The 23,503-nt window shown below is 39.1% G+C and overlaps 1 protein-coding gene and 1 pseudogene across 1 annotated transcript in view; both read right to left on the bottom strand.

Annotated features, from left to right (window-relative positions):
* The window catches only part of Hormad2 (HORMA domain containing 2), a 100,923-nt gene that overhangs the window by 30,346 nt on the left and 47,074 nt on the right, over positions 1 to 23,503 (bottom strand). The window lies entirely within an intron of this gene.
* Positions 8,572 to 14,637, bottom strand: LOC100761527 (annotated as a pseudogene).

Genomic DNA, 23,503 nt, shown 5'->3' with positions numbered 1-23,503 from the left:
ATTCTGCCAGAGCAAACATAAGAGTTATTTTGCTGCCTCTGCTGTTTGCACTTTTGAGAATCAAACCCAGGGCCTTACACATGGTAGACATGCACTGGGCCACATTGGCCCTGAACATCAGTTTTTAACAAATACCTTTTAATCCCATCACTAAGTTTTTATTAGGCATACAAGAACATCCCTTTGGCTAGTATTTCCTATAACAGATACTGTTTGCAATACTCAGAAAAGTTCTTTAAAGCCTAAGGTTGTTGAATATTCACTGCAATGCAGCAATGCTTCAGAACACTGCCACATTATACACCTAAAGTATGACATATGTTTTCCAGCCTATAAAGATTTTCCATGATGTGGCTGGGCTGCTCAGTTTCCAGTGAAACACAATTTAGATCAGGGCCACTTCACATCTAGTGGAGCTGGAAAGCTGAGTGGAACAGCACTGTTGCAGGGCATGTGACACTTTGATTCTGAGGCTTTTAGGATTTACTGATTCAGACTGGAAAGTTCCCAGCTTATTTTAAAAGAACTTCTCTCATTTTTACCTAGTATCTCTCAATCCACTGCCATGGCCAAATTCAGCCAAGTACCAACATCCACCAAACTGGCAAGGAATGTGACATTAGGCCATATAACAGAGTTTTAAAATGGGATGACAAATGGATTTTTTTTGCCACTATAGTTCACAATTCTGAGTTCTAATGATCCTTCTCAGAAGTCATCTATCCAAGTAATATGAAGAAACACTTAGCCGTAGATTCAGTTGTGTCCCTTTCTCTTCTCCATGCTTCTCACTAATTGCACTACAACTGACCTTTTGAGTTATGACTTTGTAGGTATAGAGCTGACTCCTGGCAACTTTTATAATTTACTCAAATTTTTGTGAAAAGTTACCCTCGGGATTTCCACTAAGGTAATGAAAAGTTAACTGGGGGAGTTCTTTGGAGGGAAATATAGCTCAGGAGATAATACTATCAGCACCTCTTTTAAAAATGTGGTGTGTGTGTGTGTGTGCGCGCGCGTGCGTGCGTGCGTGCGTGCGTGCGTGTGTGTGTGTTTGCATGCTGTACATGTGGAGGTCAGAGGACAATTTATAGGAGTCAGTTCTATTCTTCCACCAGGTAGGTTCCAGGGATTGAATTAACTTGATTGCTCACCTTCACCTGCTGAGCCATTTCAATGGTCCTCAGTTTTGATTGCTTTACTCTAGGTGAGTTTTTTTTTCTTTGTTTTTCTATGTAGCCCTGGTTGTCCTGTCTCTGTTCAGAGACCAGATTGACCTTAAACTCAGAAGATCCACCTGCCTCTGCCCTCTGAGTTTGGGGATTAAAGGCATGCACTACTACTGCCCAGCTCTAGGTGAGTATTTTCACACATGTAAGACTTAAAAAGTTCTCATGCAGTATTACATAAGTAAAATAAGATCTTATATTTGCAGATGTTTGACATAAAGGTTATTATATGTTGAACAGTCAATACAGATTAAACGCATCTAAGTGAACACTGTCTAATTTTGGTGAACATAAGATGACTATAAAATGAAGTATGTTCTGAGTTGGTATGGTGACTTAAAATCAACTTTATTTGGAGGTATGAGAAGTGTAAGAGATCTCTGAGTGGCAAGTGAAAGTCCATATCCTATTATAGTCTCTCATTTCAAATTCCAGCTGCAAACACCTACTATTCCCATAGATAAACAACAGGAGGTAAACTACACATGCCTGAACATGCTGAACCCACAATGAAGAAAACTCTTAAGAGGAGAACTAAAACTGGAGACACTGAATACCAGACATTATACAAACTGAGAAATCTTTTTAAATCCTACCAAGAAGCAAGGAACATTGTGAAAAGCTAGCCCTTTGGCCCTTTTCATGGTATAGGCTATAGAATAAAAATCGGGGAGCTGGGTTCCATAACTAACTTGCAAGTTTCCACATAGAAAAACAAAAAAGGAAGGAGACTCATATTTGCCATGTAGCAAACAGGGATGCTTTGAGGATTAATGACATAATGTCTGTAAAGAGGTTGGAGTTCCTTGGAAAACAGACTCTACATAAATATAAAGTTATAATATTTAGGCTTAGTCCACAATGTGAGACCTGATTTCTTTGGCTCATGAGGTCATCAGCAGTTTCGTAGAATGTGCTCAAATACCCACCAAGAAATCTTTTAAGGCCCTCATAAGTGGACTGCCCAGCTAATACGAGCCACCTGGTTGGAGAAAAATCACAGAGCCAGTTTTCCTTCTTCGTGGCTCCAAGAAGATACATGTGAGGAATGTTGATTCCATAAGGGAGAAAGGAGTAGCCAAGATAGCACTTCCACAGCTTTTAGGGCAGTGGTTCTCAGCCTTCCTAATGCTGTGACCCTCATTCTGTGGTGACCCCCAACCATAAAATTATTTTTGTTGCTACTTTATAACTGTAATTTTGCTACTGCTATGAACTGTAATGTAAAAATCTGTTTTCGGATTGTCTTAGGTGACCCGTGTGAAAGTCATTCTACCCCTTTTCAGATCCTTAGGTTGAGAACCACTGATTTAGGTTTTCCAAGGAATGCAGTAGGAGTTTGGGTATGTTGTGGCTCAGAGGTAAACAAAATCCATATCATTATCCTGACATAGAACAAAGACTAATTTGTTATTTATACAAGTAAAACTTGGAGTAAGTATAGGAATAAGAAAGCTTCTTGGAATGGTTGGCTTATATATTGAAACCAATTGGAGGTAAACTTAAGGACATTAGCTGTTTGTCTTTGACTGAAGGACACTGACTCCTCCTCATTTATTTCTATGGAAAGGTTCTATCAAGGCTATCTTGCAGATACTTTGATTTTAATGTTCCAAGGGACAATCAATTCAACATAGACATTGCTTTGCAAAATCTTGTGTTATAACTAACTGAATGACAGTAATACTATATTTAAAATATTTGCATTTCTCAGTCTTAAAAGATAAGGTGAATTACATTCCAAAGGCAACCCTCTTCAAGATTTAAGGTTCATAAACATATGACTAATCATTAACTGCTCAATAGTAATTCTGAGACTGTTGTAATACCACAACATATGAACAGAAGATGAAAAAATATTCAAGAACCTTATTTATTTATTTATTCATTCCAGTTAGCTGTTTTTTCAGTGGATGGCTCTCTTCACTGACTATTGTGGTATTTCAGAGAGATTAATGTTGGTAAATATGGAAAAATTTAAGGAAGAGGGAGTAGAAATGGTATAGCCTTCTCGACATACTAAAGATACAATTCCTAAATAAAACATTGACCTTAACTCTTCTTCCTCTTCCCACTTTTTTTTTTCAAGACAGGGTTTCTCTGTGTAGCTTTGGAGCCTATCCTGGCACTAGCCACTCGCTCTGGAGACCAGGCTGGCCTCAAACTCACAGAGATCCACCTGCCTCTGCCTCCCGAGTGCTGGGATTCAAGGTGTGTGCCACCAATGCCTGGAGCCCTCTTCCTAATCTTTATCAGCGCAGTCCTGAAGCTGATGTGAGGTGTGTCTAAGCAAAGTAGGCAACTGCATGAAGAAAATGGATCCTAAGCAAGATATAGAAGGATCCACATGGAAGACAGGATTGGTGTCAAGAGTCAGAGCTTTAATAGGGTAAGGACAGTGTCATAGCAAGGATGACCAAGAGTTGGATGTCAAAACATGAACAGGATTAGGATTTCTTTGTAGATTTCATCTTCATAAAGAAAAGGCTCAGTGTAAATTATCAAAGATAAAGCAGGGTGAGGAGGAAATCTGGGTGAAAAGTCAGAGAGTCCTGGGGTGGGAGGGAGTGACATAGGTATCTGTGAGTATGTATGGAAAAAATGAGGATAGGTATTTGGTTACATTCCAGGGCACAAACTAAGTATGTTATGGATGATAGGAGCCCAAATCCTCTCACTGATGGAAAAATGACAAATATGGAAAGTGAGAAAACCAGAATGATCTTTCTAGTATTATGTTGGCAGTATGAAATCATGGTCTTCCACATAAACACATAAATATAGGTGTGGGTGTGTGTTTGTGCTCATGCACTTGTGCACTAACATGTATTCTCTATCTCTGCCCACTGAGAAAGCCCATATCTTAGGTACTAAAAGAAACCACTACAAACTCAGGGGTTTCAGAGAAGTGACTGGTTCCAGGACTGAAACAGGGAAACTATAAATCTTCGATAGCTTGTTAAGCTAGAATGCAAGGAAGTACTAAAACAATTAGGGGAACACTTAAAGTTTTTCTGGTGAGATAATCAACCACTAGCAAAGTCCTAGAGGATATGAGCATCAAAATAGACAGCAATGGATAACAAAGACTCATGAATTCATACTTCTATAAATGAATAAATGAGAAGTTTGATGAACATAGAGATGATGTACATAGTACTCACTATACTGATTAGATGCAAAAAGTGAAAAAAAAGGAAAAGGACTGACGTTATTATAGAGAAGCCTGGTAGATACCAGCTTATCAAATTACCAAGTAAACGTATTAACGGGACAAATCAAAATCATTTGCCATTTGAAGGAAGTAGTAACTATTCAACACCACTTCTGGAATACTTAAAAACACACATACCCTAGATTTACTCCTGAAGAAACATCAGCCAAATGCATACTGTATGAACAGTAAGTCTGTTCTATTAAAGCATGCCAGAATCAGGACAGTCTAGGAAAGACTGAAGACTTGTTCCAAACTAAAGAATGCTTAAGAAATTTAACAGTTAAATGAACAACATGAGTCCGACCTGGATCCTTTTGCAATAAAGAACATTAAAAAACAGTAATTTATAGAAGTTTATTTCTAGCTTTGATGGTTGTGCTGTGACTATGTAGGAGAATGATTCTATTTCTAGGAATTGCCAAAGTTTTCAGGGGTGATGAAGCAAATTGTTCAAGAAAAATAAAAACAAAAATCTGATTTGTGCTGAACTTACAGCTTCCCTGTAAACCTGACATTATTTCAAAATAAAAGTGAACAGAAAAATATTGCTTTTTTTTCTTAATGAAAATATTTTTAGGAAAAGGACTTCTTTTTTCTGCTATATACATACTTTTTTGACAAATATTTTGGAAGATGAAGACACATTCTTTTCTAACCTACCTACTGACTGCTCTGTGATAAGTACATGTATAAGGGAGCTGTCAAAAGGCACAATGCAAGCAGGGCAGTCATGGTACACGCCTTTAATCCTAGCACTTGGGAGGCAGAGGCAGGTGGATCTCTGTGAGTTTGAGGTTGCCCTGATCTACAGAGTGAGTTCCAGGATGGCCAGAGCTGTTATACAGAGAAACCCGGCCTTGAAAAACAAAAACAAATGCAACAGACAAACAAAAAACACAATGCCAGACAAACTGGAGACAAAAGAATGAGAAGAAATTGGATGTAAAGTCATAGTCTGGACTGGAGCCTATTAGAAATATCTTTTAAGATCATGGAAATCTTTAAAAGACAACTCTGGATGTTTAGGGTCAACTAAACCATACAAGGGCAAAAATAAAGGCAGAGAGATCACAGCAGAGGTGCTATGTACTATCTGCTTGAGTGGTAGTAGTTAGAATTGGTTTCATTTAAAGTATATCTTGAATGGAAAGTTCAGTGGATTTCCTGATGAACTAGATGTGGGTTATATGTGAGAAGGACCAAGGATGGCTCCCAGGGTTTTGATTTAAGCAACTGAAAGAAAGATGGTATTATTTATTGAAAAAGAAAAGACTGAAGAAGTGTGATGGTTAACTTTAATTGCCAATGTGATAGAACCTAGAATTCACCTGAGAAAACAGTCTCAGAGACTGTCAACATTGAGTTGGGCAGTGTGCTTGTTAATTAATATGGGAAGAACCACTACACTGTGAGTAGCATTATTTCCCAAGCATGGGTTCTTGAATTCTATTTAGAGTAGAGAAATCAAGTTGAGAACCAAGTAAGGGGCCAAATATGCATTCATTTTCTCTCTGCTCGAAACTGTGAGTGTGATGCTGTTTCAAGCTCCTGCTCCTATAACTTCTCTACAATGATGGACTGTGGCCTGTAGCTGGTTTCTTCCCTCAGCTGTTTTCTGTCAGGGTATTTTATCATAACAACAGAAATAAAACTGGGACAAGAAGTGAACAATGATAGGAAAATGAAAAGAATTGTTATTAGACAATGGAGCTGCAGAGATGAAAGTCTGATTAAAATGGGTCAAAAACAACAGAAAATAGAAGTAGATATAAGAAGAACTTAGGCAATTATCATGCAAGATGAAAATAGTAGTTTATTTCTTTGTGGTAGAAAGGGCATTTTGGACAAGATAAAATATATCTGTTAAAATAGGGAAGCATAAATGGACTTGACTATTTTCTCATGGCAGTAAGAAACCAACCTAACTCCAGGAAGGAGAACATGTTGGGCAATATTGAGAAAGAAAACAGGTAGGGTGGAACCAGATTAGGAACAGCTGAAAGCTGGGGTAGAGGTGTTTAGACTTGATGTAGTAGGAAATGGGAGTCATGAGATCTTGTTGATTAGGGAAGTGATATGATGAAAGTTATAGTTAAGTTACAGCAGATTAGATAATGGTGTTATATGGTGGAAAGGAAGCTATAGAGGGTCTGGAGGCAAAAGTAACAATTTGCATGGGAGCAGATGAAGGTCTGGACTCCTGTTTTTGTCAGTAAGATCACACAGGAAAAGGCAAAGCTTGGAGGGGAATCTGAGACACTGAGAAAGATGATACTGAGAGGCAGGGAAACTGGGTAGGGAAATGTGTTCTGGGTGTGGAAGGGGATGGGCAATAGTGAAAAAAGTAATGTGCGTACTGAATTTGACATGATAGTGGGACATAAAGGGAGAAATGCTGAGTAGCAGTTTAAAGATGCAGAAATGGAGGTTTGAGACAAAGTGGCCCATTTCAATCTGGTAAATCAGGCACTCCTTCAAATGCCTACAATTAGAAGTGGGGGAGGAACAGAAGCAAAAGACAGAAATGGATAGAAGGTCAGACAAACGAAGAGGAAATGAGAAGACTATAATACCAGAAAAAGAAGGGATGTTTCAGAAAGAACATAATCAACATCATGCAGTAGATTAAGAAAAATGGAACAGGAACAAAGACTATGGGACCTTTTAATTAGAAAATTGTTTTAGAAGAGAATGGTTACAAAAGTGAAGATGCAGGAAGAAGTCCACTTTCTGCATGGAAGAACTGGCAAGGAGCGGGCACCATAGGAGGAATTTGTAAGGAAAGGAAAGAAACAGGACAACAACTAGAATATGGATAACTAGGGTTGACTGAAGGTTACATTTCCTGTTCTCCCTACTGAACGTTAGACCAACTTCTTTAAATTTCCCTTACTTTCCTCTTCTCTGGGAATTTCAAAGTCTAACTTTTGAACAATTTCAGATTTATGATATAAAAGAAAGTGGAGGAATATGGCCTCTCTGTTCTTATAAACAGGAAAAATTAATTTTACTAATTTTTTTTTTTTGAAAATTGAGCATGGAGTTGCTATAACAAGGTCTCAAAAAATCTGTAGGAGTGAGAAATTTTTTAGGACAAAGATTCTTTTGAGGGAATGTAGTTTATGATATCCAATGGCCTTCTACCAAGCTGAGATACTTATTTCCAAATAGAACACAATGTATTAATATTTTCTTCTTCATGCCATTCAGACTTATTCTTTAAATATATTTGTAGTATTTTTACAGTATTTTGAAGTATTTTTCATGTTGGATTTTATGTCATCTTTGACAATTCTCAAATCCTGTAGAAAAATATTTATATATTTATTCATTCCTCAAATTAAAATGCAGAAAAATATTTCACTACTAGATCCTCTAATTATATCTTGAAGTATTTTTAGAAATATACTTACTGTCTTCTGGACAGAAATGATAAGTTGACATTTCCTTTACAAACCTCACTAAAGCCAGGAAGTAGTGGTGCAGTCCCAGCATTATGGAGGCAGAGGTAAGCAGATCTCTGTGAGTTTAAGGCCAGCCTGGTCTATAGAGAGAGCTAGTTCCAGGACATCCAGGGTAACATAGAGAAACCCTGTCTTGAAAAAGAAAAGAAAAGAAAAGAAAAGAAAAAAAAAACTTCACTAGAATGAGAATGATAAATTCCAAAGGCAAAAACTTAAAAGGACAGAAGGAATGAGAAGACAATAGCTGGGCTGGAGAGATGGTTCAGCAGTTAAAAACACTGATTGCCCTTCCAGGGCCCTGAGTTCTGTTCCCAGGACCTACTTCTAGCCTTCATGGACACCCACATAGGCAGCACACGTGTAAGCACACACACACACACACACACACACACACACACACACACACACACACACACACACACACACAGAAGTGGGAGGCACTTATCTCCTTGTGTCTATTTGGCTAAATACCTTACTTACTTTTGCGCACACTGACAAAGAAAAACAAAATCTTTTAAATATGGAAGTTAGAAATTCTCCCAAAAGCCAAGACAAGTCATTCTATAATGAAGGCCACAGCAAGCTTCAGAACTTTATAGTTCCTGAACACTTCTTTTCTTTTTCTGTTTTGAAACCAGAACATTTTAGTTTATGACTGAAATCCTCAAGATGAACTGGATGCTGCAACAGCTGCCCTTCTGGGTTTAGGTGTTGTCCCTTCAAAGAATCCATGTCTGAATCTCTGATAGACGGTTTTTAGGTGCCTCATCCCAGTAGTGTTTCATCTGTTAGCCTTAGCACTCCAGTTACACTTTCTCTTGCGCTTGGCAGGGCAGCCATATTTGCCACAGGTTGACTTCTGAAGATGGTAGGCCTTAGAACCACAGAGGCGGTACAATGTGTATATCTTACTGCAACTCTTTCCAAATGATGATGTTCCTTTCCCATTCTTGCTTCTGCCACTGAGGCCAAAGGGACCGGAAGACAGTTCTTGAACTCTTAAATGTGAGCATATAGGACTACCAGTCTCCACAGATCTTAGGGAAGATAAATAATTAAGATAGAGAGCAGAAGAGACAAACATGGACATGTAGAAAGAAGGGAAGGGAGGAATAAAGCTCTTAAGCTGAACCCAAAGGTATATGCTGTAATCCTAGGACTTGGGACGCCAAATTTGAGGCTAGCCTGGGCTACAGATCCTGTTTAAATAAAACAAACAATGCAAAAGTCTGAACATACACACACATACTTGAAAAAAACAAATCTACATACAGGTAATTAACATTTTCAAAGATAGGAGATAAATCTATAACTGTAAATAAGAACAGGATGCTATCAGAAAGCTCTGTTCAGAGAAAAACAACAACAAAGGACTTGGGAATTAAAATACAATCAAATCAATGAAAAAGAATCAACGGGGGGGGGGGGGGGAGGAGGAGGGGATGGCACGCCTTTAGTCCCAGTACTCAGAAGGTCCAGGACAGCCTCCAAAGCCACAGAGAAACTCTGTCTCAAAAAAACAAAAAACAAAAAAAAATCAATAGATAATTAGTACTGTGTTGAAAGTTCCCTGTCCCCAGAATGAGACAAAAGTACAAGCATGGAAAGTTGATCACAAATATTTTTAAGAAATAGAGTATCTACATAAAAGGTCTGATATCTATATGGGGTACCATAGAGAAGGACCAGGAAATTAATTTGATGGAATATTACTTCCCTTAAGAAAAGAAATCAAGAAAGTTTCCCAGAATGGAGGGAGGCCCTGACTTATCAGACTGAAATGGGTCACTATGTATCCAAAACAAATAATGTATGAAAATGGACTTACATCAAGGGAAGCTGCTATGAAATTTCAAAACCTTAAGGAACAAAGCTTCCAGACAGAAAATCAATCAGAAAACAAAAAAGACTCAGAATCAGAAAGATCTGAAACTTCTCAAAATGGAACAATACTGAAAGCTAGAAGACAGAGGTACAATGTCCCCAATATTTACCATGACAAAGTAATTATCATTCTAGATTTTTACTTCCAACCAAACTCTCAATCAAAAATGGAGTAAAAGAATGATATTTTTAGGAAATGTAAAATTTCAGAAATACACTTCCCCTTTCAGTTATCTTTAAGGAAGTAACAAGAAAGTATGCTCCACCAAAATGTGGGACAAAACCAAGAACAGGAAACAAAATACCCAATACTGTCAAAGAATTCTTTGGTAAAGGATGGTTTTAGGGTGAGAGTAGCACCAGGAAGAAAACACTACATGCTGATCAAAGATGAAACTGATGTTTGTGACTGGCTAAGGGAGAGTTTGACCAGCACTGTATACCAGAACTTTCTATGACAATGGGAGTTTTTATATGCATACTCTCTAACACAGTAGCCACAAGCAAGATTTCATCAGATGTGCAAATACAAACATCAGTATACTGAAAGCTCTACCAAAATTTATTGAACCAATCCTTCTCTGGGGGACATTAAGGTTATTATAAATTATATAATAGGACTTTAATCATAATACTATGAATTAGGGGTTACAATCATTTGTTGCTCTTCTAGAGGACCCAGGTTCAGTTTCCAGCACCCATATCAGTTGGCTTACAACTGCCTGTAACTTCAGCTCCAGAGGATCAGATACCCTCTTCTTGCCTCTGCAGGCACCACACACATGTGCATATGCTCTCAAGACACACACATACACATAAACAATAAATCAGTTTTTTAAAATAAAAATACTATGAATCACTCCTTTTTAATGTTCAACTGTAGGTAGGTGGATCTCTGTGAGTTCAAGGCCAATCTACTGTACACAGAGAGTTCCAGACCACCCAGAGCTACACAGTGAGACCCTGTCTCAAAACAAATTCAATTGCCATGAAGAAAAACACAATGAAATGCACAATAAAATACATCTATTTTAAGTGTATATCTTTTTCTGTTTTGATAAATGATAATCATAGCTGCAATGAAGATTTAGAACATTCATCATTCTAAAAATGCTCCCTATGTCATGTTCACTAACCAGCTCAGACAAATACAAATTTGTTTCCTCTCATTATAAATCAGTTTGTTATTATATATATATATATATATATATATATATATATATATTAAAACAAGGTCTGACTATATAGCCCTACCTCATCCTAGAACTCATTATGTAGACCAGGCTTGTCTTGAACTCAGAGAACTGCCTGCCTCTGCCTCCCAAGTGCTAGGATTAGAGTTGCACTACTTGGCTAGTCATAGTTTACTTCTTTTAAATTATACAAATATGTTCTTTTGTTCAACTTTATAAAATTCATACTCATATTTGACTCTATCTGTTGTTTCTTTTTACTGCAAGTAATAATTCATTTTCCAAATACATCAAAATTTGCTTATTCTTTGATGTACTAATGACATTTGGGTTGATTCCTGTTTGGATTCATTATAAACAATCTTGTAACGAATGTGCACATACAAGCCTTTATGTGATTATGTGTTTTCACATCTTTTGCTTAAATACCAGAATTAAAAACTATTGCATTATGGAGAAAGTACATGTTTAAGAATGCTTGATGTTGGGGATGGGGAGATGGCTCAGTAGTTAAAAGCACTAGCTGTCTTCTAGAGGACTCAGGTTCACTTCCCAGCACCCATATGGCAGCTCACAACTGTTTGTCACTCTAATTCCAGGGAATCTTACACCCTCACACTGACATACATGCAGGCCAAGCAACAATGCACATGAAATAAATAGATCTAAAAAAAGTTCTTGATGTCTCACAAAGCACTACGATACAATTATTTTGGGCTTTTGTTTTCTTCAATATGTGTTAACTAAGTTTCTCTTGCTGTAAAATCAAATTCACTGATAAATTCAAATTCATATGCTAAACCAATCCAGTGATTTTTAAAGTTGCAAATATGGTATTTTTTCAGGTCTATGGTTCATTTTGTGCTTCTATCCTTAAAAACAAACACTTTCCATATTTTCTTTCTTTTTTTGTTTGTTTTTTGAGACAGGGTTTCTCTGTATTGCTTTGGAGGTTGTCCTGGAACTCGCTCGGTAGACCAGGCTGGCCTCAAACTTACGGAGATCCAATCCGCCTGCCTCTGCCTCCTAAGTGCTAGGATTAAAGGTGTACGCCACCAACGCCCGGATCACTTTCCCTATTTTCCTCATTGTACTCATATTTCTCTTTAAATCTGTGACCATACTTATAATAGCTTTCTTTCCATTTATCTCATTGAGGTCTAATCTGCATAAAATAAAAACCATCTGTGAATGTTGATAAATACATACACAGTAACAACCCAGTCAGTTCTATTACCAACCCTTTTGTTCTTATGCCTCAGATCCAGTTTTCTAATTAATTTTCTGTCTCTACAGTTTTGCAAAACATCGTATAAGAGGTCAGCTTCTTGAGTATCCACATAACAAGTCCACAGACTACTCCAGCAAAGCTGAGAACACTGTTTAAGAAATTAAGTCTCAGTTATACTTGTAGGCACATGTGATTAATGCTAGCCCTCAGAGGCTAAGGCAAGAAAATCATGTATTGATGCTATTTTAGGGTTCACAGAGAGACCCTGAAGCACCCTAAGTGCATATAGCAAATTTCAAGAATAGCTGCTAGAAATTGCTAAGAATAATAACAAAAATCTAAAGTATTTGAAACAAAATCATTTCCCCCACCTGTTCAGTTCAGTGATACTTTATTCTGCTCTATCCCATCATAGACTAGTGCACCATGAATACAAGGCTCTCTCCTCTAAGCTCTAACACTGAGAGTTATCATCTTACCCAGGGGACATCAACATTTATCTTGTCCTCAAATACATACTGCTGGCCATAAGTTCCAAGAGAATACAGTCATATGGAGGTATTTTCCTCCTTTTTGCCCAACCCACATGGATGAGCTTTGTGAATAGCATCACTGAAATTCTGCAGCCCCTCTTTTGGCTGGCTTGTAAGATAGTGAGTGCCTCCATGATACAAGAGGCAAGTAGGGAAGATCTGAGTCTACTGTCCCCACTCCACTTAGCATTGTTCTGGTTTAAATGTGAAATGCCCACACAGGCTCACATGTAATGCAAATTTTTAGCCCTTGAAAGTTATTATTACCAACTACTTAGGATAATAAGGAAATACAGGTTAGTAATTAGTCACCTATTACAATCAAACTTGTAGTCATATTAGGTATGTCTTCAAGGTCAAACATATATTTTAGATAGACAGGTCATCTTTGGAGATCTGCAGAATGTGGCGTTTAAGATGGTTTAATAACATAGGTTCCTTTTCTTTTTCTTCTTTTTATGACAATGAGACATGTTTGCTCCTGGCAGCACTAATCTACTTCAGAGAAGACGGTGGGCATCAAAGAAACTCCACATGGAGTTTACTTTCTTTGTGTCAAAAGTTAGACACTGGGCAAGAAACTGCTCTTGCCTCGACTGCTGACAGTATGTTGTCCAAACTGGACAAGCAGGATACAAAAGAAAGCAACTGCTGAACTTTTCCAAGACAAGGTAGGGCAGCCCTTCAGAATATCCTGCTTCACAGAAAGTCTGTCAGATATGCTAGGCCTGTAGGCCAAAGATGGATGCCCCAACATTGCAGAGAAACCTCGAGTGACTATTTAGACAACCAGCTGTTTCTGTTACGTCTCACATTGTTTTGGAAGTCATTTGCTTGAACTTCCTGCTTACTCAGGTAATATTATTTCCTTCTCAGCTCTCTAATGGAGTTGAAGACTTTATAGTTATAGTTTTTCTTGTTACCATATTCAGAAAAGTTCACAAAAGAAATGTAAAGTTTACAAGATTGAGAGACATAAAAAAATAGTTCTGCTAATGCAAGTTAGGATAGAAAGTGAATTAGGCACAATCTTTTGGACTCACCAAGATAGGACAGATATGGAGTATTTTCTCTGAATTTGTCCATTGTTAATGGACTAGACATTGTTGATGTACTTATTGCCTGTGTATACGGTATACAGTTATTGTACTTATTGTATATAGTTTTCTTATATTAGTTATAACCTTTTTTATTTTTAGACGAGAAAGGGGAAATATGGTGATGTCTTATTTACACTCTAATAAATAAAGCTTGCCTGAAGATCAGAGCGTGGAGCTAGCCACTAGTTAACCACAGAGGTCCGGAGGTCTGTACAGACAGACAGGAAGTGAGACGGCTGGGCAGAGAGAGAGGAATATAGGTGGGATGAGACAGGAACTTGATCTCTTTTGAGTCTGAGGATTTCATAGAGGTAAGAGCTCTAGTGGCTGGCTGCTCTGCTTCTCTGATCTTTCAGCCTTCACCCCCTAATATCTGACTCTAAGTTTTTATTATTAAGACCTATTAGAACTTGTGTTATACCTATCAAAGCAGAGTACCTTACCTAACAAAGTCTATGTTTTTTCTTTGTCAGCAGACAGTCTGAATCTCACACAGTCAATGCTGTCTCCTATTCCCTCACCCCCTTTTCTATTAAAAACTTTTCTGCAATAGTTTATTCTCAGCATCTCAGTCATTTCTATAATTGCTGGATCAAAGTTCCCTTGTGTCCAATGTGATCCTAGGAGCTCTGCAGGGAAGTACGAGGGTATGCAAGAGCTGTTCAACTTGGAACCTGGAAACATGATTTCTACCAACAACTGGGCAGTTGCCTGCATCTTCCCTTCTCTGGAATGACCATAACCAGTAAATGTCTCGGGTGTCACTGTGTCTTTCAGTTCTTCCATCCCTGCAAGCAGAAATTCCCTCTTTTTTACCCTTCCCTACACTTGTAGGTGGCAGCTGGGCAGTGGAATATGTCATCACTAGGGCATGTTGAAGTTTCTAGACTCCAACCATGTGAGAGCTCCTGGGTTTAAGTTTCTTTAATTTTTTTTCTCTTAGGCCCCATTTAAGATTGGTCCCATAAGAAGACCTCCACATGTTGAAAATCACTGGCTAAAAGTGGTTACATGTCATCTGACATGTTCAAGTCTTCTGTCATGTGTTTTGTTGTCAATTCAGTGTGGTTTATTTTTCCTTTTCTCTTCTTCCCCTTTCCTTCTTTCCATACTGCTCCCATCTGTCTGGGAACCCATCTGACAAACCTGTCTGTGTCCTTACTCTCTGTACTCTGTTTTGGGGAAAAAGTCTCTTGATCTCCTCTGATGATCCAAATGAGTCCTTTCAGAACTAGGCCAATCCTACTGAACATGGTACTACCATCTCGGCTACACTTGTATGCTCTCTCCATAAAGCCACCTACTACCTCAAACACTTCATTTGCTGTTCTAACCTTGTACATAAATTGGATTGTGATTTAGTTTTTTATTTAAACTGGCACAAAAATTAACATCTATTGGGCTGGGGAGATGACTCAGCTATAAAGGCTAGGCTCCCAACTAAAACTCTTATCTGTGGACTGGGGGGATGGCTCAGTGAATAATTGTTTTCTGCACAAGCATAAGAAGTGAAATTTGGACCCCCAAAACACATGTAAAAGCCAGACAGGCATTGTGGCCCATCTGTAATCCCAGTTCCCAAGAGGCAGACAGGAATCCCTGGCCATCTAGCTAAACTAGTTCATCAGTCAATAACACACACACACACACACACACACACACACACACACACACACACACACACACACTCACTCACATACACACACACACACTCACAAATATTCACTCTGCTGGCTAGTTTTTAGGTCAACTTAGTACAAGCTAGAGTCATCTGAGGAGAGAGAACCTCAATGCCTTCATAAAATCAGCTCTAGGCAAGCCTGTAGGGCATTTCCCTAATTAGTGATTGATGGGGGAGGGCCCATCCCTTTGTGGGCTGGTGGTCCTTAGTTTTATAAGAAAGCAGGCTAAACCAGCCAAGGAACAAGCCAGTAAGCAACACTCCTCCAGGGCCTCTGAACCAGCTCCTGCCTCCAGGTTCCTGTCCTGTTTGAGTTCCTATCCTGGATTCCTTTGATGATGAACAGCAATGTGGAAGTGTAAGGCAAATAAACCCTTTCCTCCCCAAGTTTCTTTTAGTCATGGTGTTCCCTAACAGCTGAAACTCTAAGATACTTGTGGTAATATATTATTAATGATTTATTAAAGCTTGCCTGAGGATTCAGAAAAGTAAAGTCAGCCTCAAACTATATAGGCAATAGTGATACACACCTTTAATCCCAGCAGCCAGAAACTAGAGGTGATGGTACATACCTTTAATCCTAAGACTCAGTATTACGAGGTAGACAGATCTCTAAGAGTCCCAGGCCACCCAGATCTACACAAGATTGACCCAGTCCTAAACAGAAACAGTTCACACAAAGATGATCTCAGCACCCTGGGATCACACACCTTTAATCCCAGCACTAGAGGGGTATAAAAGATAGGAGCAGGGTCATTAGTAGTCAGTATCAGGGATTCATTCTCCAGCCACATTGAGGACAGGAAGACACTGAAGTCTCAGGATTCTCCAGCCACACTGAGAAGAGGCAGGAGAAAGATTTGGTGGAGCCAGGATCACCTTTCATTCTGAGGCAGAGTAAAGGCTAGTGACCAGCTGCTTTGCTTATCTGATCCTCAGCTTGAAGCTTGAACCCCAACATCTGTCTCTAAGTCATTTATTTTTCAAGCAACAAATACCCACACATATATGAACGTACATGCACACATGCACTTATTACCTGTTAGATTTCCTTAAAACTAGAGAGCCAGGACAGATTCCTTTAGAGACCCAGTCTGTACTGTCTCAGGCTGGGCCAGATCTATGAACATAGCTTGTGAGTGTGTGAGAGGGGGTATCATTCCTGGGTTTTATATCTTTACATTTATAGGAGTCCTCAGTTTATAAGCTCTGAAAGTATTTCAAAAGATTCTCTAAAGAAGAAGAAGAAAACTGTCTTTTGCAATACCACTTGGTCTCAATATGTGTTTTTTGTTGTTTTTTTAGACAGAATCTCACTATGTAACCCTGGCTGACCTGGAATTCAATACGCACACCAAGCTGGCCTCAAGCTCACAGAGATCCTTCTGGTTCCTGTCTCCCAAATGTTGAGATTAAAGGCATATGCCACCACACTTGGCTCAATATTCTCTTAATGGCCAGAAAAGATGGCCTCTTAATGTCTCTCTAAATTCTAATGCCATTTTAATCTGAACTGCTGCTGTAAGAGACAAGAAAAATGGGAACTCTGTACATATATATTTTTTATGTTCAGTTATCCAAGATCCAAAAATTTAAAAAAACCTATAGCATCTATATAACTCACAATTGTCATTTAAAAAACTTCTTTCAGAAGAGAGAGATATTATATTCTATATGACCCACTCTATGCCCTGTGTGGGATTCAGGGTCTCCTGACATCTTGCCTCCCTAGTGTTTTCTCTACTCTACTACTTCCATATGGCACTAGTCTCCTTCTGCCTTGCTATACTTCTCAAGAAGCTAGCCCTTACTTTTCCTATGGGACTCTTGGCCAGAGATAGACAATTATTGGAATTTTCCCATTAAGGGACATATCTATTTGGAGAGATGGGGTGGCTTTCATTAGAGTATATGTCTTCTTCCCCATTTTGGGTTTTAGGACATGAAAAGAAAACTGCCAAGCTTTCTGGATTCTACCAAATTCCAGGATGAATTAATAAAATTCATAGTTTCTCCATTTCCTCCCCTAGCAGGTGTAATGACACTTTCATTACTGTATAATAGCTATAAAGACCAAAATAATTGTAATGTTGTGGGATATTCTGATCAGACTCTGACACTCCTGATACTGCCAAAGTTTACCCTGAATCAGAGAGCAGAGCTAGGTACTAGCTGACCAGGATCAGCCAGGACATATATAGAGAAACAGGAAGTAGTAGGGAGGGGCTAGAAAGATTGGCACACCATTTAGATCAAGGAAGGAAAGAGAGAAGAGGTCATCGGTTGCTTTGCCACCACTTTTTGATCAATCAGTTTTAACCCAGTATCTGAACCCCAAGTCTTTATTAATAATAGGATAATTTAGATAATCATTACATTTTTGAGGCTAAAGAGAAAGCAGATAAATTTGTCCTTACTCATCTAGGCCACAGTGTGTATAATGTAGGATTTGCCATCCAGACTGTGGAGGTTTGAATGAGGATGGCTTTCAGAGACTCGTATGTTTGAATGCTCGATCTCCAGTTAGTGGAACTGATTGGAAATGATTAGGAGGTGTGGCCTTGTTGGAAGAGATGTGTCATTGGGTGGGCTTTGAGGTTCCAAAAGTCCAGGCCAGAACCAATCTAACTATGTGCTTGCAGATAATATGTAAGCTCTTTGCTATGTGCTCCAGCACCATGCCTGCCTGCCTGCACCATGCTTCCTAACATAATGGAAATAGACTAACCCTATGAAAGTGTAAGCAAGACCAGTTAAATGCTTTCTTTTATAAGCTGCCTTGGTCGTGGTGTCTCTTCACAGCAATAGAATAGTAACTAAGACACAGACAGTAAATCTTAAATGGGACCACAGTTGTAGTGTCCACAGAGAACAAATTGAACATTTCTTTACTTGTATTTTGCCAAGGATATAGAGAAGTACATAATGAAACCAACTTATTACAAGGCCTAGGAGATCATACAGAAAAGGGATGAAACCCAGCTCCATTCTCTTTTTCTGGCTTTTCATGACAGAGTTTCTCTGTGTAGCCCTGGCTGTCCTGGAACTCATTCTGTAGACCAGGCTGGCCTTGACCTTATAGATTTGCCTACCTCTGCCTCCTAAGGGCTGGAATTAAAGGCATGTGCCACCATGTCTGGCTATTTTTTCTTTTTTTTTAATTTATTTATTATGTATACAACATTCTGCTTCCATGTATATCTGCACACCAGAAGAGAGCACCAGATCTCATTATTGATGGTTGTGAGCCACCAAGTGGTTGCTGGGAATTGAACTCAGGACCTCTGGAAGAGCAGTCGGAGCTCTTAACCTCTGAGCCATCTCTCCAGCCCTATTTTTTCTTTTTTAAAAACATTTTTTATTTGTGTCCTTTTCCATGTGGCAGGTAAAAAGAATTTGACTCTTTATTGATACTGGATCTGTTTATTCTGTTCTGACTTGACCCACTGGGCCTTTTATCAAACAAGGGTGTCCTATAATACTGGATTATAGGTCTAAGTGAGTCACATTTTCTCTTGCTTTGGTATTCAGACAACATCCAACCATGACCACCACCACCACCATTTTATATAGAGGAGGCTGGCCTTCAACTCTAGATCGTCCTGATTAAGCCTCACAGCTGGGATTACAGGTGTGTGCCACCATGCCTAGATTTCAAGTCAACTTCTTTATGTACTGTCTTTAAGTCCTGGAATTCATCACCCCTCTATTAGTCTACTGACTAAATGAGGAAGCCAAATTTGGAGGTGCCCCTGGAACAGGGTATTCATTTGCTAGTCCTTTTTTTCCGTTTCGTTTTTGTTTTTTGTTTTGTTTTTGTTTTTTTTTCGAGACAGGGCTTCTCTGTATTGCTTTTGAGCCTGTCCTGGAACTCGCTCTGTAGATCATGCTGGCTTCGAACTCACAGAGATCCGCCTGCCTCTGCCTCCTGAGTGCTGAGATTAAAGGTGTGCACCATCAACACTAGTCCTTTTTAAAGAGGAAAATATTCTCCTCTTAGTATCTTTCAAAGAGTACTTGATTTAGCAAAACTCATGTTCTGGAATATCACAACTATTTACTGGTCCCCAGGTCAGATCAAATTAAAACTTTGGGTCTAATACTTTTAGAAAAGATAGTGACCCTTAAATCCAAAGTCCTTCATGGAATACATATTCTACTACAAAAATAGCTTTTTCAAGCCATGCCAATCTCCACTAAGAAGCCCTCAGGAAAATATCACTATGCACAGGATCTTAGGGATATAAGTGAAGTTGTTGTTCCCATCTATGTTATAGTCCAATAATTCTAGTCTTTTTCAAATACCAGCTAAATATTTTACTATTTTAATTTTAAATTACACCTTACTTTACATACTGTTCTACTCAGATACATGATTTATCTTTATTTTTAAATGGAGGAACTCCAAAACTCAAGAAACTATCCAGTATACCTGGATGGTGTTACCTGAGGGATTTAGGAACAATCTACCTGTTTGGTAATGCTTTGGCCCAAGACCTATTAACATTACAACTTTAAAATGAATCCTGTTGTAATATCGTGATAATGATGTATTGATATTACCACTAAGATAGATTCAGACTACTGTATCATAGTTACTTTTTTCTCCTTCATGTGTGTGACTGTGTATAAGGTATGTGTGTGAATTTGTGTGTGTGTGTGTGTGTGTGTGTGTGTGTGTGTGTGTGTGTGTGTGTGAGAGAGAGAGAGAGAGAGAGAGAGAGAGAGAGAGAGAGAGAGAGAGAGACAGACAGACAGACAGACAGACAGACAGACAGACAGACAGACAGACAGAGTCACTCTAGCAATGGCTGGCCTGGAACTTGCTATGTGGATCAGGCTGGCCTCAAACCTGCTTCTTTCTCAGCCTCCCAACTGCTGTTGCTATAGGTATAAACCCTATACCAGGCCACCATGATCACTGATTTTTTGTTTTGTTTTGTTTTGTTTTTTGCAGATTTTTTTTTATTTGAATTAGAAACAAGATTGTTTTACATGACAATCCCAGTTCCCTCTTCCTCCCCTCCTCCCCTACCACCCCTGCCAACTAAAACCCTACCTATCACATATCCTTTCTGCTCCCCAGGGATTGTGAGGCCTTCCACAGAGGCCTCATATCCTTTGGGATAGGGCCTAGGCCCACCCCCGTGTGTCTTGGCTCAGGGAGTATCCCTCTATGTGGAATGGGCTCCCAAAGTCCACACCTATGCTAGGGATAAGTACTGAACTACCACAGGAGGTCCCATAGATTTCCAAGGTCTCCTCACTGAAACCCACGTTCATGGTGTCTGGATTAATCCCATGCTGGTATCCCAGCTATCAGTCTAGGGAGCAAGAGCTTCCCGATGTTCAGGTCAGCTGTTTCTGTGGGTTTCACCAGCCTGGTCTGGACCCCTTTGCTCATCATTCGTCCTTCTCTGCATCTGGATTCCAGTTCAGTTCAGTGATTATTTGTGGGTGTCTGCTTCTACTTCCACCAGCTGCTGGATGAGGGCTATCGGGTGGCATATAAGTCAGTCATCAATCTCATTTTCAGGGGAGGGTATCTAAGGTAACCTCTCCTCTGTTGCTTAGATTGTTAGCTGGTGTCATCTTTGTAGATCTCCAGACATTTCCCTAGTGCCTGATTTCTCTGTAAACCTAAAATGCATGATCACTTTTAATTTCCTTGCTGATCACCTTTCAGAGTCCAACTCATAGGATTCTCACCCTAGAAGCCTGCACCCTGGCCCCCAATGGAAAGCAGGCTAAAATTTTGTTGTCTAACCCCAAATCTAAGAGACATCTTTGAGGGTTTCTAGCCATGGAAGGTTTCTGCTGAATGTGTGCCCTAAATTATATCCTCTAGTAAGAAGCTCTAAAGGGTGAGTAGAGAACATCAGAGGGCATTTGACCAACTGAAGACCATATTTACCTCCATGTTAGGTCCCCTAATTCCTAAGGCTTTCATGCTTTCTATATATGAAATGCTAGGTTTGGCTTTGGGGATTTTAGTCTATAAACGAGGACATATCCCAAGACCAGTAGTCTATTTCTCTAAGCAACTAGTCTAGTGGCCCAGCTTAAGCTTAAGAGCAGTAGCTACAACTACTCTACAGTTTAAAAGGCTTACAAAATTAACTTTGGAATAACATGAAATTCAGAAACCTTGCCAAGTTTAGAGAGTTTCAGAAATCAAAGGGCATCACTAACTTAGCAGAATACTGACAAGCTCTGCATGTGTGTTAAAACTTGAAATTCAACTACCCTGCTCCCAACTTTGACCCCTCTAGATTCTAAATATATAGAGATCATTAAACAAATCTTTCCTTGCCAATCACACTTGAAAGGTATGCTTCTGGGTATCACCAAGGCTGACAGTTTACAGAAGGCAGCAGTTTTATAGAAGAAGCTGTAAAAGGGATAGGGTAGTACAGTAGTTGGCTACCATAATACCATAGAAGCAAATCTCCTTCCTCCTTATGCTTTGGCCCCCAAAACAGCTGCCTTTCTCAGGTCCTACAATTAGGCTAAGAAAAGATTGTAAGCAGCTACACAGACTTGATGTAAGGGTTCCTAGTACTGCATGTCCACAGTTTCTGGAAGATAATGTTAATAGTTGAAAGTTCTCTAGCCATACAACTTTCTAAACAAGTGAAATAACTTACTGCAAGGAACATGAACAGGATGAATTCTTAGCAAGCCTAAACAATAAAGTATGACAGATAAGATTGCAAAGCATGTAGCTAAAACCGAAGCTCTCACATAGGATCCCACACAACTATATAAACTAATAGTCTTAGTCCCAGATTCTCCTGACCTAATCAAAATGCTTCTTTATCAGGTGTACAAAAATGGAGTAAGTGGGGATTCTCTATCAACAAGGCAAGCTATCTCTTAGATGGACAAAAGACAGATTGTAGAGGCTTATCAATACTTAAATAAAGCCACTCACCAGAGAAGGCATGGCCCCAGGGACCTAATAAGAAGCTACTTTTATAGGAAAAGCACTTATGAAATTATTTAACAAGTGTTTACAGCTATCACATTTGCATACAAAATAAGGCTCAAAACCAGTCAGTGCCTCCACAACTTGTAAAGCCTGTCCGATACCTAGGTACCTAATAAGTACAAATTGGTGATTAGATTTTACTCAAATGCCTCCTAAAGCTGGATATAAACATTTATTGGTGTTTACAAATATTTTTACAGGGTGGATATAAGCTTTCCCTACTAGAATAGAAAAGGCCATAGAAATATCAAATGTCTCTTAAATTATTCTTCTACCTAGATGATCAATGTCCCTCCTAAGTGATGACTGGCCTACTTTTATTGTCAATGTAACCTTTCTACAACTCTAGGGATTAATTATAAACTGCATTCTACCTGTCATTCCCAGTCCTTGGGAAAGTGAAAAATGTCAACCATAATTTAAAACAGTCTTTAGAAGCCAGGTGGTGGTGGCACACACACTTGTGAGGCAGAGGCAGGTGGATCTCTATGAGTTCAAGGCCAGTCTGGTCTACAGAGTGAGTTCCAGGACAACCAGAGCTACACAGGGAAACCCTGTCTTGAAAAACAAAACAACCCCCCCCAATCTTTAGAAACACAATTCCAGGAAACTCAGGAACCCTGAATTAAACTATCATCTATTGCCTTCTTGAGATTATGAGCTACCAAATACAGATGCCTAAAACTAAATCCTTTTTAGAAGCTGTACAGAAGGACTACCTTTTAATAAAAATTTTTAATGGTTTTATTTATTTTTATTTTATGTGCATTGGTGTTTTGCCTGCATGTGTGTCTATGTGAGGGTGTCAGATCTCCTGGAACTGGTGTTACAGATAGCTGTGAGCTAACATATGAGTGCTGGGAATTGAACCCAGCCCCTCTTACAGAGCAGCCAGTGAGTGCTCTTAACTGCTGAGTCATCTCTCCAGCCCCAAAAGGCCCTTCCTAACTACCACTTTTTGTTTGAAGACAAACCACGCT

Source organism: Cricetulus griseus (genome assembly GCF_003668045.3).
Source record: "Cricetulus griseus strain 17A/GY chromosome 1 unlocalized genomic scaffold, alternate assembly CriGri-PICRH-1.0 chr1_1, whole genome shotgun sequence".
Taxonomy (NCBI): domain Eukaryota; kingdom Metazoa; phylum Chordata; class Mammalia; order Rodentia; family Cricetidae; genus Cricetulus; species Cricetulus griseus.
Note: the sequence above shows the minus strand (reverse complement) of the source record. Positions and strands in the feature narration are given on the sequence as shown.